The sequence below is a fragment of the Schistocerca piceifrons genome, chromosome 1 (assembly GCF_021461385.2).
Source record: "Schistocerca piceifrons isolate TAMUIC-IGC-003096 chromosome 1, iqSchPice1.1, whole genome shotgun sequence".
Lineage (NCBI taxonomy): Eukaryota > Metazoa > Arthropoda > Insecta > Orthoptera > Acrididae > Schistocerca > Schistocerca piceifrons.
The window spans coordinates 627292013-627308109 of NC_060138.1; positions in this window are offsets into that span (position 1 = coordinate 627292013).

Consider the following 16097-nt stretch of genomic DNA (forward strand, 5'->3'; position numbering starts at 1 on the left):
AGATTTGGCAGGTCGCTTGTGTACTACCTAAAGCGAAGGAATCTAAGATATTTTGGGTCAACACCACCGCGTTTTTGAGAAAATCACCCCTAAAAGTTATGACGAGCGATCGACTCAAAGTTGGCGGGATCGATAGATAATTGTAATTAGAGCATTTTTCATCACCAGGTATGGGGTCCGAAGACGCATACTTTTCCAGAAATCGAGGTAAGAAACTTTTACAACTGCCGCTTCTGTACCAACATGGTCAACGCTTTTCGCCGACAGCACCGATGGCGTAACGGCCAAGGTAACTGGCTGCGAATCTCGAAGAAACGTAGTGGATGTTATTCTTTTGGTTTGTATTTTTGCATATCTCAATTGATAGGGATAGAAGGGTTAATAAGGTAAGTAAATCAACAAGGAATGATAATAAGGTAGGCAAATAAATTTCTCAAACCTCTTGGGATAGTAAACAACTAAAATGTTACTCCAGGTCACTTTATAATGGCTCTTCCAGTCACTGTTACGTGTCCTCACTTTTCTTCGAACAACTAGATGGATGGTACTTGTCATATAACCATTCGAAACAAATATACTCGCGGCACCAAGAGCATCTAATGAATGCAATCTTTTGACAGCTACACTGTTCCTTCCCTGTGATATGTCGAAGAGGCAGCCGGGACAACATAACTCTGCCCGCGTGCATTCTATCCCGTGGCTCGCTGTAAACAAGCGTCGCACGGTTGGCTGTCTGTGATCCCTCGTGACGAAGTCGCAGCACTTTTACTTGGAGTTGTTTTCATGTGACAAGGCTTAAAAGTTTAATACTTTACTAATTCACTGCGTTTGGGAAATTAGTTTGCCTATCTTATTATTATCATTCCTTATTAATTTACTTACCCTGTTAACCCTCCTATCCCTATCAATTGAGATAGGGAAAAATACAAACGAAAAGAATAACATCTGCTAGGTTTCTTCGAGAATCGAGCCCGGATTTTCCGATTCCCAGCCAGTTACCTTGGCCGTTGCGCTATCGGCTCTGTAGACGACAGGCGTTAACCATGTGGGTACAGACGCCGCAGTTGTAAAAGTTTCTTATCTCGATTTCTGGAAAAGTATGCGTTTTCGGACCCTATACCTCATGATGAAAAATGCTCTGTTTACAATTATCTATCGATCCCGCCAATTTTGAGTCGATCGCTCGTCATAACCTTCAAGGATGATTTTCTCAAAAACTTGGGGGTGTTGACCCAAAATATTTTAGATTCCTTCGTTTTAGGTTGTACACAAGCGACGTGCCAAATCTGAGTTGAATCGGTTTGCCGTCTCTGAGGCCTTCCTCTTGTCAGTGGGCCGGGCCCGCTGCCGGTGTCTACGCGGTGTCAGAGTGTGTGGGAGCTGTTCCGATTGCTACGAGGTTCGTGGCTCACCGACCCAGGACATCAAAGTTGAGTGGTGATTTAATTACCAAAGCCAGTCTGTTCACATTGTGCCGTCAGTTTTCATGGTTGGCTGTTGGGGGTATTCCCGTGAGCAACAGCGAGTGTTCGAGTTGGCGAAGGTTTGGCCACCATCCGGTGGAGTTTAATTGTATTTTGATTATTTGAAGTCCAAGTGCACCAGCGGAATTTTCTGCCTTGTGGCGTTAGCGTTCTAGTTACCTGCCCTGACCGCTGACGTAAATTTCAGGCAGTGTCCTCTCCTCACCGTATTGTCGCTGTCCAACACATGTGTGTAGTTTTGACAGTTTATGCATACTTGATTGTGGGCAGCTACGCCTTTTACGTTTTGGCTTGGGTGTTCCTTGTGTACTAGTCGGGTGGAAAGCAAGTCGTCTTGTCGGTGGGTCCGTTTACTGTCTCCTGGTTGGGTTGCCGGTGGATCGGATATAGTCTGGCCGACTACCTATCTCCCCCAAGCGAAAATTAATATTTCAAGTGCAGACCGACCCCCCGAAACTTCTGAGCGCCGCTGGCTGTACTGCCTTTTCTTATTGGTGTTTGGTTGCGTATTTTAATGGCTCATAGCCGATGGTTTGAATTTGTATGTTTTTAGTTGGGTTTTAAATAATGGGCCTTCAGAGGCTTTAAAATTAAAATTCCTTACTTGTCAAGTCTTAGATTGTTTGGGCCTTCAGCCTCATCTGAAATATTATTTAAGTATAAAACCATGCGCTTTCTGCCTTTTGAAAATTTATTGTAGTTGTGTTTTAAATCATGGGCCTTCAGCCGTTTTAAAAATTAAAGAAGTTGTGCCCTTAAGCCATAAGATTGTGTGACATATTCAGTCGATAGTTCAGCTCGGAAATTTTCGCTGTCATGTTTGGGCGACTAAATAAAGTTATATGTGTTCGAGTGTAACTGAAAGCCGCTCATTTTTGGCCCCTTTCCACAATTCCAACTACCTGTTCTGTCTTGCGGATCTAACAAGGCGTTTCAAGCAGTTTACGACAATACACATTGCATTCACTTGTATGCACATTAACTTAATGCATTTAATAATGAGAAGTGCAGCAATTATTACACGAAATGCAAGAATATTTTTCTCTGACATTCTGACTATTCCTATGTTCTTCTCAAGGTCACCATAAGGTGTGTCCATTCTCAAGAAGCGTGTGGACGTCAGCTTTCTATGTCCATCTTCTCCAAAATGGAACTTCAAAATACGAATCACGAACACAGTTCATGAAAGTATGTTACTTTAAAAGACGGTCTTCCTGATATTTAGTGAACATATAGAAACATATGGATGTCAGCTTTCTACATCCGTCTTCTACAAGGTGAGACATTACAATATGGGCGACGACAGAGTTCATGAAAATTTGCAACCTCGAGAAAATAGCTTTACTGAAATTCATTGAACCTTAAATGCAGATCAAACCACTGCAGAAACAACAGGATTTTTAAAATATCTAAATGATGGTTGAAGAGTGGTAGTCAAGGGAAGGCAGGATTCGGTTACGATTGTGGACGGGGCCGTAATCAGTTACTATTGGTTCCATTTTGCAATTACACACATTTATTTTAAAACGGTAATCACACACTCAGCAATAAATCAAGATATCACACGTTATTAATGAAGGAATAAATAACAGTGTAACTAATAGTGCTTTGTGCGTTACAATTTACCAAATGAGCATAAAATACACACACAGCAAATAATGTTTTAAAAACTAGCCCAATTAGAATTTTAAGGCAAATAACCACAGCCACGGCTGAAGGCCCTTAACGCCAAGAACGGCAATAATATAAAAATTTAACAAAGATACTGTAAAACAGCAATGCAATAGCAAAGGTTAATTTAAAAAGACAGGCAACTGATCAGCAAACGGGCGAGACAAAATGATGATATACTTGGTAGCACAACCATTTAAACCTGCTGTAACGCCAAGAATGGCAATTATATTAGGAATTTTAAAAACATACAGTAAAACAGCAAATACAACAGCAAAGGTTAATTTAAAAGGACAAGCAACTGATCACCAAAAAGGTGAGACAAAATGCTGATAAACTTGATAGCACAATCATTTAAACCTGCTGTAACGCAGAGAATGGCAATTATATAAAAAAATTTAGAAACATACAATCAAACAGCAAATACAATAATAAAACCCAAGGGCCAGTCACAGACGGTGCAGCGGGAATCGACCTCTGAGTAGGTCCGGCAAAAACAAAAAAACGCTTTCGCGAGCGATTAGATAGGCAACCAAGAGTTGCATTCACTTCATAAGGTGGTAACTCAGACTAGTGGCAGTCTAACGAATGACTAATGATAATCTTGCTGAGCCTACCTGACGTCCAATAAACCAAATGCAAAGACGTAAAAATACGCGGAAGCCGGAACCGGCGGTCTTGACTCCGCCCGCAGAATACTGTTCTTAGAGCGCCCGGAACGAGAAAGGAATCACTACCACCAGAGGAGAAGAATCGCCAACCAACCTACAGTAAAGAAAGCTGTCAAAACTACTCACCTCACTGGACAGCAGCGGCAAGGCGAGGAAACGTACACTGCTGTAACATACACTAATCCGCAGGGCAGGTAACTGGGGCGTTAGAGGCCACGAGACAGGAAAAATAACGCTGGTAGAACTTAACAAATACGTAGTACCAAACTCAACGCAATAAATAGTAATTAGAAGTCCAGGAATGCTAATCAGATCCCCTTTCCCCAAGCACTCCATTCACTGCTCTTCCCCCCGCCAACACTACGAGCAGCAACACGAAGTCACTGGAGAATCGCAAGATCTCGCAATGGTGGAGGTTTCTCTACTTGAATCCAAATGCAGTCAACGTAAAGCTTGCAAGATCCAGTTTACGACGAGGTCATGCACCCCCGTGACCACAGGCCTTCGATCCGACAAGGTGTGGCCTCCAACAGAGGACGGAAACCTACAAACAGCACCAACGCGAGCTGCAGCACGGCTCAATGATCGTTTCAAGTGTTGATCATAGCTTCTTCATATTCCGTCTCTCATTTTGATATAAACTACAACAAAATGCAGTCTGAGAAATTAGTGCGTTTAAAGTTAATAAGTATGTAACAATTTTCAAAACTGCTATTTTAGAATTAAGAAACTCGAAGTACTGAGAGAATTCATCAACGACACTCATGGTAGAAGTTAAGAAAGTATGTCACTGCACGTGTTGATTTAATGGACTGATATTCTTCCAGTAAACTCTTAGTGGATGTTAAATTGTTCAACAAGAAATGTTTCGCTAGTTTTGAGAACGAATATCATACACCAGTGATGGTACTGACCATTGAAGCACGTCCCATGATTGACGAAGATGAGCTTTTCTTGGTTAGAGGGTCTCAGGGAACCACAGAAAGGGCTTCCGTTTATAAGTGGGCAGGTAAAAGTCAGAAAGGTAGTTGTAGGAACGATCGGTATTGTAGTTGTAAATTGTCATAGCTGTGTCGGGAAACAACCAGAGCTCCAAGCCCTAACTGAAGCTCAAATAGTTATAGATACAGAAAGCTGGCTAAAGCCGGAAATAAGTTCGACGGAAATTTTTTCAAACAATATAACAGTGTTCAGAAAGGATAGATTAAATACAGTTGGTGGTGGAGTATTTATTGCTGTCGGAAGCAGTCTGCCTTGTAGTGAAATTGAAGTAGATAGTTCCTGCGAAACAGTATGGGTAGAGGTTATACTTGACAATCGGACTAAACTACTAATTGGATTGTTTTACCGACCCCCGACTCAGAGGATATAGTTACTGAACAGTTCAAAGAAAACTTGAGTCTCATTTCAGATAGGTACCCCACTCATTCAACTATAGTCGTTAGAGACTTCAATCTACACTCGATATGCTGAAAAAATTATACGTTTAAAGCCAGCGGCAGGCATAAAACATCATCCGAAATTGTACTGAATGCTTTCTCAGAAAATTATTTTGAAGAATTAGGTATGAGCCCACTCGAAGCGTAAATGGCTGAGAAAGCGTACTTGACCTCTTAGCAACAAATAATCCTGGACAAGTAGGGAGTATCATGGCGAATACACAGATTAGCGAGCACAAGGCAATTGCTGCTAGGCTGAATACCGTAACATCCACAACCATCAAAAAGGAACGCAAAGTACATTTATTTAAAAAGCGGATAAAAATGCTCTTAACGCCTTTTTAAGAGACAGTCTCCAATCCTTCCAATCTGATCACATAAGAGTAGAAAAGATGTGGAATGATTTCAGAAGATAGTATCGACGGTAATTCAAAGATATGAAGCACATGAATTAATAACTGATGGTACTGATCCCCTATGGAATACAAAACGGGTCAGATCACTGTTGCAGAGTCAACGAAAAAAGCATGCCACATTTAAATGTACACAAAATCCCGAAGATTGGTAAAGTTTTGCAGAAGTTCGAAATATAGCGCGTGCTTCAATGCGAGATGCTTTTAATAATTTCCACAACGAAACTCTGTCTCGGAATCTGGCAAAAACCCAAAGAGATTCTGGTAATATATAAAGCACACACCAATGACAAGGCCCAATCAAAATCTTCACACGGCGATATCAACGGCGAAGTCACTGATGGCAATGCCACGAAAGCAGAGTTATTAAACATGGTTTTCCGAAACTCCTTCACCAAAGAAGACGAAGTAAATATTCCCGAATTCCAATCAAGAACAACTGCAAAGATGAAGAACATAGAAGTAGATATCCTCGATGTAGCAAAACAGCTTAAATCACTTAATAAAGGCAAGGCCTCCGTTCCAGATTGTATACCAGTCAGTTTCGTTTCAGAGTATGCTTATGCAATAGCGCCATATTTGGCAGTTATATACAACCGCTGGCTCACAGAAAGTTCCGTACCTAAAGACTGGAAAATTGCTCAAGTAACACCAATACCCAAAAGGGGGAATAGGAGTAATCCGCTGAATTACAGGCCCATATCACTAACGTCGATTTGCAGTAGGGTTTTGGAACATACACTGCATTCGAATATTATGAAGAACCTCGAAGAAAACGATTTATTGACTCGTAGTCAGCACGGATTCAGAAAATATCGTTCTTGCGAAACACAACCAGCTCTTTAAATTCACGAAGTAATGAGTGCTGTCGACAGGGGATGTCAAATTGATTCCATATTTTTAAATTTCTAGAAGGCTTCCGACACCGTTCATCACAAGCACCTTCTAACCAAACAGTGTGCCTACGCAATATCACCTCAGTTGTGCGATAGGATTCATGATTTTCTGTCAGAAGGGTCACAGTTCGTACTAATAGACGGAAATTCATCGAGTAAAACAGAAGTAATATCCGGAGTTCAGCAAGGAAGTGTTATAGGCCCCCTATTGTTCCTGATCTATATTAACGACATAGGAGACAATCTGAGTAGCCTCTTAGATTATTTGCAGATGATGCAACGACATCGGAGACAATCTGAGTAGCCTCTTAGTTTATTTTCAGATGATGCTGTCATTTACCGTCTTGTAAAGTCATCAGATGACCTAAACGAATTGCAAAATGATTATGTAAGATATTTGTGTGGTGCGCAAGGTGGCAATTGACCCCGAATAAAGAAAAGTATGAAGTTATTCACATGAGTACTAAAAGAAATCAGCTAAATTTCGATTAGGCGATAAGTCACACAAATCTGAAGACTGTAAGTTCAACTAAATACTTAGGGATTACAATTACAAATAATCTAAATTGGAACGATCACATACATAATGTTGTGGGTAGAGCAAATCAAAGACTGCGATTCATTGGCAGAACACTTAGAAGGAGCAACAGATCTACTAAAGAGACTGCTTACAGTACACTTGTCCGCCCTATTCTGGAGTATTGCTGTGCGGCGGTGTGGGATCCGCATCAGGTCGGACTGACGGATGACATCGAAAAAGTACAAAGAAGGGCGGCTCGTTTTGTATTATCGCGAAATAGGGGAGATAGTGCCACAAATATGATACGTGAATTGGAGTGGCAATCATTAAAACAAAGGCGTTTTTCGCTGCGACTGGATCTTCTCTTGAAATTTCAATCACCAGCTTTCTCCTCCGATTGGGGAAACATTCTGTTCTCACCCACCTACATAGGGATAAATGATCATCATGATAAATAAGAGAAATCAGGGCTCGCACAGAAAAATTTAAGTGCTCGTTTTTCCCGCCTTCCATTCGAGAGTGGGACGGTAGAGAGACATCTTGAAGGTGGTTCATTGAATCCTCTTCCAGGCACTTAATTGTGAAAAGCAGAATAATCATGTAGATGTAGATGAAGATGTAGACGTGAAAGTATATTTTAGGTCTAATATTCAAGATTACTTCATATTAATTGAGCTGCTGAAACTTACCTTGAAAAAAAAAAGTAGGCAATGTTCTTAGTGAAATTACGAAATGGATAAAATACTCTTGACAGTTCCAATAACGACATCAGAGGCAGAATGCTGCTTTTTAGCAATGAAGGAGCACACAAGTTTCAGAACAGCATTGTTAATTCGGGTAATGGGGAAAAATTTCCTTAGGTATCATCCAGAGACCAAGGAGAAAATTATTTATATTACTGCGAAAAATGTGAAGACTGGGTTTATTTTTTAAATAAAACCGTCAGGTTTGAACCATAAAAAAATTAGGTTAAAGGAAGTAAAGCATTAAGTGAATTTTCCGTCGGTGCTTCGCAGAACATGACAATAACATTAAATATGTTAAAAAGGAAAACAGTATTAAATTTTCTGCAAAATTTTATTTATTTGGTCATGAACCGGTTTTCGGCTTCTCAGGCCAATTTCAGATGACAGCTGAATGTCGCAAACGCTGATAAACGTGAAGTGTGGCATACACAAATATCATCTGTACAGAAGATACAAAAATGACAGAATGTTTACTTGGGAAAAAGTTACTTTTTTCTAGATACAGATAATTACGCTAACTAAAAAAGGGTAAACAAAGTTCCTGTGTGGAGATATATTTAACAGCTGATGAGAAATAAGATAAATTTACGGCTTGAAAAAAAAGTAACGTTTTCCTAGGTAAATAGTCTGCCATGTTTGTATCTTCCGTGCAAATAATCTCTTCGTAAGTCGCACGTCATTTTCATGTTTATCTGTGTTTGCGACATTCAATTGTCACCGGAAGACGGGCTGAGGAGCCGAAAGCAGGTTCGTGACTAAACAAACGTAGTTTTGCAGGACATTAGGAAGTCAAGATTTTGCTTCCGTGGGGATCCACAGCCTCTAAGTGTTTACTAAAAGAGTGTTTACATTGTCGTTGTAGCCTTTATTGTGCTTTATTAAAATCGTGCTATTAGCTAATTTCGGCCGTGAGCCGTTATCAGGCACATTTATTATGTCATATATTACTTGTCGTACTCGTAGAATGACGTGATGAGCACGAGATGTAATTCATCATACAGCAAATGTGCTTGATAATGTTTCACGGCCGAAATTAGCTAATAGCACGATTTTAATAAGACACAATACGGCCTACAACGAACAATGTATTCTTTTATTAAACGTTAGGAAGTGTTTTCCTTCGTAACATTTTAAGTAAAAATCTACTTGACTTAGGTCTTTTAGAATTATAGCAACTTTATTTTCTGAATAAATATTATTTTTTGCATGTTATTTTTTTATTTTTTACGTAATTTTAAAACAAAGACTAAAAATTTTCTGGAGCGGCACAGCTGCTAATTTTGGCTACATGTCGGCAGTGCTATGGATATTAGCGACTATTTCTTGACAAGAGTCACAATCTAGTGTCTGCAACGTGCTACATCTCCGGTGCTCATATAACCAAGCTTAGAATTATTTATTCAGAAAGAAACAGGTTAGAGTGCTTTTGCAGACTCGTCAAGAACTTTATTGCACAGACAGGCATAATTGTCTACATCGCACTTCCTTTACCCACATTAACTGACAATTATGCGTTTTAACATACTGCCAGCTTCAGAATCACGAAGGGTGAAATTATCAATATAGAACATATCGTCAAATTTTGTACGCAGTTCTACTATATATTAAAGGCATTCCCACTTCAGCTGCTATAATCAGATTTAGAATATATTCAAGTGTCATTTGTACATGATATGATTCAATAGACAATTTGACTACATATTCTGCACTGATGACTCAATTTTCCTTGAGTCTGGTGATGACATTAATCTAAAAAGCGTAATTTACGATTTATGTTGAAGGTTCGTTTGAGTTCTGGACCAGAGTCGAGGAGAGTACGTACAAGGTTCGTTCTAAAACAAACGTTTGATCATACAGGACGAACGAGTGCAATGACCATTCTTTCTTCTGAGTTATAAGTTTGTTCACTGTGCATAACGACAACGTTATCACAGTGAGGACAAAAAGCTTAGGTGTGATTATTAGTAGGTCGCCCAACTATAAAAACGTTGCAGGAGAATGTAAAGGATCTTAGTATCTAAGTCAAGATTGAGATTAACAGATATTTATTTGCTCTAACGACTGACAAAAATTACAATAAAAATTTAAAAAAAAAGCAAAGTTCTCTTTAACTGGAATCGGGTTACAAAATGACGCTAGCACTGGGGGGGGGGGGGGGGTAACAAAAGATGTGAATGCTGTGTGGAAAAAGGGCAACAAGAGCTACTCATTTGTGCAGCTCACGAAATCAAAGTTAACTACACAGGGTGCCACAAATTATAACGAAATCAAGCAACACAAGCTGCGTGCCGAAGTAAGAAAATACCAAGCTGCTCAAATACGCATCGCACTACTGCTATAACGACACTTGCATTTTCAAAAAATGAGCAAACCATGTGCCCATCTTCACAAAATGGTGGCTGGGAGATGAGTGACCCTCACAACGGGGTAATCGAATGACGAAATGTGAAATAATTTGGGTGAAGGTCACGGTTAAAGCAGGCTCATACATTGTAATTGGATGTCTCTATAGGCCCCCTGGCTCAGCAGCTGTTGTGGCTGAGCACCTGAAGGATAATTTGGAAAATATTTCGAGTAGATTTCCCCACCATGTTATAGTTCTGGGTGGAGATTTTAATTTGCCGGATGTAGACTGGGAGACTCAAACGTTCATAACGGGTGGCAGGGACAAAGAATCCCGTGAAATTTTTTAAAGTGCTTTATCTGAAAACTACCTTGAGCAGTTAAACAGATAATCGACTCGAGGGAATAACATATTAGACCTTTTGGTGACAAACAGACCCGAACTATTTGAAACAGTTAACGCAGAACATGAAATCAGCGATCATAAAGCGGTTAGTGCATCGATGATTTCAGCCGTAAACAAAAATATTAAAAAAGGTACGAAGATTTTTCTGTTTAGCAAAAGTGACAAAAAGCAGGTTACAGAGTACCTGATGGCTCAACACAAAAGTTTTGTCTCAAGTACAGATAGTGTTGAGGATCAGTGGACAAAGTTCAAAACCATCGTACAATATGCGTTGGATGAGTATGTGCCAAGCAAGATCGTAAGAGATGGAAAAGAGCCGCCGTGGTACAACAACAGAGTTAGAAAACTGCTGCGGAAGCAAAGGGAACTTCACAGCAAACATAAACATAGCCAAAGCCTTGCAGACAAACAAAAATTACGCGAAGCGAAATGTAGTGTGAGGAGGGCTATGCGAGAGGCGTTCAATGAATTCGAAAGTAAAGTTCAATGTACTGACTTGGCAGAAAATCCTAAGAAATTTTGGCCTTATGTCAAATCGGTAAGTGGATCAAAACAAAATGTCCAGACCTCTGTGACCAAAATGGTATTGAAACAGAGGATGAAAGACTAAAGGCCGAAATACTAAATGTCTGTTTCCAAAGCTGTTTCACAGAGGAAGACTGTACTATAGTTCCTTCTCTAGATTGTCGCACAAATGACAAAATGGTAGATATCGAAATAGACGACAGAGGGATAGAGAAACAATTAAAATCGCTCAAAAGAGGAAAGGCCGCTGGACCTGATGGGATACCAGTTCGATTTTACACAGAGTACGCGAAGGAACTTGCCCCCCTTCTTGCAGTGGTGTACCGTAGGTCTCTAGAAGAGCATTGCGTTCCAAAGGATTGGAAAAGGGCACAGGTCATCCCCGTTTTCAAGAAGGGACGTCGAACAGATGTGCAGAACTATCGACCTATATCTCTAACGTCGATCAGTTGTAGAATTTTGGAACACGTATTATGTTCGAGTATAATGACTTCTCTGGAGACTAGAAATCTACTCTGTAGGAATGAGCATGGGTTTCGAAAAAGACGGTCGTGTGAAACCCAGCTCGCGCTATTCGTCCACGAGACTCAGAGGGCCATAGACACGGGTTCCCAGGTAGATGCCGTGTTTCTTGACTTCCGCAAGGCGTTCGATACAGTTCCCCACAGTCGTTTAATGAACAAAGTAAGAGCATATGGACTATCAGACCAATTGTGTGATTGGATTGAAGAGTTCCTCGATAATAGAACGCAGCATGTCATTCTCAATGGAGAGAAGTCTTCCGAAGTAAGAGTGATTTCAGGTGTGCCGCAGGGGAGTGTCATAGGACCGTTGCTATTCACAATATACATAAATGACCTTGTGGATGACATCGGAAGTTCACTGAGGCTTCTTGCAGATGATGCTGTGGTATATCGAGAGATTGTAACAACGGAAAATTGTACTGAGATGCAGGAGGATCTGCAGGGAATTGACGCATGGTGCAGGGAATGGCAACTGAATCTCAATGTAGACAAGTGTAATGTGCTGCGAATACGTAGAAAGAAAGATCCCTTATCATTTAGCTACAAAATAGCAGGTCAGCAACTGGAAGCAGTTAATTCCATAAATTATCTGGGAGTACGCATTAGGAGTGATTTAAAATGGAATGATCATATAATGTTGATCGTCGGTAAAGCAGATGCCAGACTGAGATTCATTGGAAGAACCCTAAGGAAATGCAATCCGAAAACAAAGGAAGTAGGTTACAGTAAGCTTGTTCGCCCACTGCTTGAAAACTGCTCAGCAGTGTGGGATCCGTACCAGATAGGGTTGATAGAAGAGATAGAGAAGATCCGACGGAGAGCAGCGCGCTTCGTTACAGGATCAATTAGTAACGGCAAAAGCGTTACGGAGATGATAGATAAACTCCAGTGGAAGACTCTGCAGGAGAGACGCTCAGTAGCTCGGTACGGGGTTTTGTTAAAGTTTCGAGAACATACCTTCACCGAGGAGTCAAGCAGTATATTGCTCCCTCCTACGTATATCTCGCGAAGAGACCATGAGGATAAAATCAGAGAGATTAGAGCCCACACAGAAGCATACCGACAATCCTTCTTTCTACGAACAATACGAGACTGGAATAGAAGGGAGAACCGATAGAGGTACTCGCGGTACCCTCCGCCACACACCGTCAGGTGGCTTGTGGAGTATGGATGTAAATGTAGATGTAGACAACAAAAGACAGATCCCCCTTCACAACTCTCTACTTAAAATAAAAATTAAAATAAAATAAAAAAACTGTGTATGCAAGCCACGACCTAATGCTGTTGCCAATGTGATAGCTTATTTCAAGAAAAAAAGGGATATCACTGCAGAAACTTACCGCTCTTGGTGTACAAAATGCAACTTAAGAAACAAGAGGTTGGTACTTCTATAGGGCAGTGTCCTACTGGCTGGTTGGCTTCTTTGCGCAAAGTATTGTAGTTGGGCGACTGAGCTCGATTAGTTACACCACAATTTGGAGCAAAAGCAACAGATCTTCCCGCACTGGTCAGACATCGATTTTTTGTCTAGTCTTTAGGTGTCCGAACAGAAAAGGCAAAAATGTCGAGCTCAGTTATTCTCTAAGAATGGCAAGAGAGACGCTGCCGACGTCAACAAAAGCAAGCAGCAGGCCACAGCCCTACTTCCGCGAAATTAACCCAGTTTGAATGGGAACTTCGCCCTTGCTAATGAGATTCACTGACCCCTTCCTGCTTGCAAAGAGGACCCAGAGACCAAATTGGGAGTATATCTTCCCAATGAGAAAAATATAAAGCATTCCTCCTAGCGAACGTTCCCAGTACACTCTTAATAACATTAACTACGAAATGGTGGCAAAAAAGAATCAATATCGGTTAGTGATATGCGAGAGCAATTTCACAATGTGGACAAATAAAGCGTGATCTGGATGGTTCTTTCAGTGTGTAAGTGCACCAACATCACTGACCTCTTTGAACACTTTGTCTTTCACTGTCCTATTTGAAGACTTCGCCTTTTGCGATCGAGCTCCACACAGTCTAAATGTTGATCACAGTCTTTGTTTTAGATAATAACATTTTATTACTGTATAATGCTTGCCTTTTACAAATTTCTATGAAATGTCGTCTCTGCACAAATGGTGGAGTTAATTGTTGCCTAGTCTGGAAAAGATGAAGTTTCTCTTTCATAAAGAAAGACGGTCTACATGATATATGTATATGGATTATGGTTGTGCTCTTGTTCTGAGAAAGTTGTGACGGCTACCATTTAAGTCAGGTGCCAACAAACAACAGTATGTTTCATCTCATTCACGCCACTTAAATAAACATCTCACAATTTTGCCGAAATTTACCAGATATCTTTTTCGATATTTGCATAGTGACAGCTTTGCGATACACTACAGTATATGGCAGATTATAGTGGTCTGTGTAACGTTACATAAATGCTTTTTTTATATGTTAGATAGAAGCAGCAACTGAGTAGTGCCTGAGGGGGATCAGTGCACTTTTCTTTCAAAGTAGCTGTTTTTCTTCTAGCGTGGGTAAGTATATTAATCAAGAAGTAATTACCATAATTTTAAATCTGGGTAGATTAGCACTGGTTGTAATTTGTTGTCTGCTACTGTAACCGACGGTAGTTGCTGTTGTCTTTTAATATACAATTTGACTTGTGCAACGTACCTGAGGGCTCTCGTTAATGATCAGATTTACGGAACACCAAGTTTGAATGTGTGAAGGAATGAATAAACAAACAGATTTAAAGGTGGACATACAAATCATGTTACCGACAACGCTTTCACAATAAGAACCAAACTCCTCTGACACCATATTAATTGTGTTTAACATGGATGCCATGAGATTATTAATCCATAAAAACCAACAACTAAGAAATCCACAGGGAATTTCCGTTTCTATGACACAGAAGTGAGACAAATGTCAAAGAAAAAGAAACACTGCACCTGTATTATTAATTACTATTAATGTTATCCATAACGTCTTTCCACTCTCAGGCTGATTCACTGTCGTTCTGCTGCCGAGCGAAGTACATAGTGTTACATGGCTGAGCAGAGTATCATTATGTTGAAATGAGAGAGAGGGAGTGTCTCCAGCCTTTGCCTTTTCCGAGATAAGATTAATTATGATTTGTGGCCTCAGTATTGATACTGCAAGGCAGTCGAACTCGCACCTCCTTTCAGCGGGTTCTAAATTAATTACGACACTGAGGAGGTGGACAGAAGTAGCAATACGCTGTGAATAAAGTTATCATTAAATGTATTCATATATTATTACAAAGAACTTCACATTGTTCAGAACAGCCTTCACATAAATACGCTTCCGCCAAGGATTCAGTGCAGACAACCATTAGCAAAACACTGACACTTAAAGAGAAAATAAGCAATGTTTATAAACTACTAAACAAATAGTGGTTACAGAGTGGTGGACAACGTATATTTACTATAGAATCTGAATTTTACCTCTCCGATTCAGATACTGTAGATGGAAAACTTTCTATATAAACCAGAGAGATAGGAAAGATATCACAAGGACGTTGCACTCAGGAGATGTCGGTCGAGGCGACAAATGGCGGTGGCTGCGATGTCTTCTTAGCGCATGAAGATGTCGAAGATGGCTTGCAGCATCCAGCTGGTTGCTCCAACACTACTGCTCGAAACAGTTACCGCGCCGCATTAAAATGGTGGCGCTTTGCCTCAAGCGTCGTTACGCGTCTTTTTGCAACGTAATGAACAACAAAACTGCAACGAGACTTGTGACATTATAATACAGATGTGCTACCTAAAAATTTTTCCCTCAATGTTTATTGTGAATGTGATGTACTTGTTTATTCTGTAAATCTTTAGTACTGTGTGTTACTATGTTACAGCAGATATCATAAATGTGATATGTGCTGTAATCTGTATAGATTATTTCATATTATGGTGTATCTATTCCGGGTTAATGCCGTTAGGGACAGATAGGAAAAGAAAAATTGTTGGCAGGGAGTGAGGACTTACGTAGGACGCGAGTGTGACATCAGAGCAGGAGCCTTACTTGCTTGTAAGACGTAAGAGTGAACACACGCAATTGCCGTGCACTATCGGGTCTATGTGAGTCGCAGTTGTTATTAGCGAGGCACTAAGAGCATGACGAATGTGGGGAGATGAAGGAGGCTCCAATAACATCAAGATCCTGCCCCCTAATTGCTCGTTGCGAATCAAGGTGTGCCCGGGATATTACATGAAGCAATGGGAACATTGTAGACGACAACGAAGACGACGGCTTAATATCTGCAACGAAAACAAGTGTGGGATGTAAAGACTGCAGGTACCTGATCTTGTTATTGTCCTCAGTCATTGTCTCCTACTTAGGATCCCATACCTTCCCAGTTATTGATTACCCATGTTTCGTTGTTTAGACAGCTAAAAGAAATGTATTAAAAGACTACCATTCCCAGTTTGTTTGCTGAAAGCTAATTGAAAGTAAT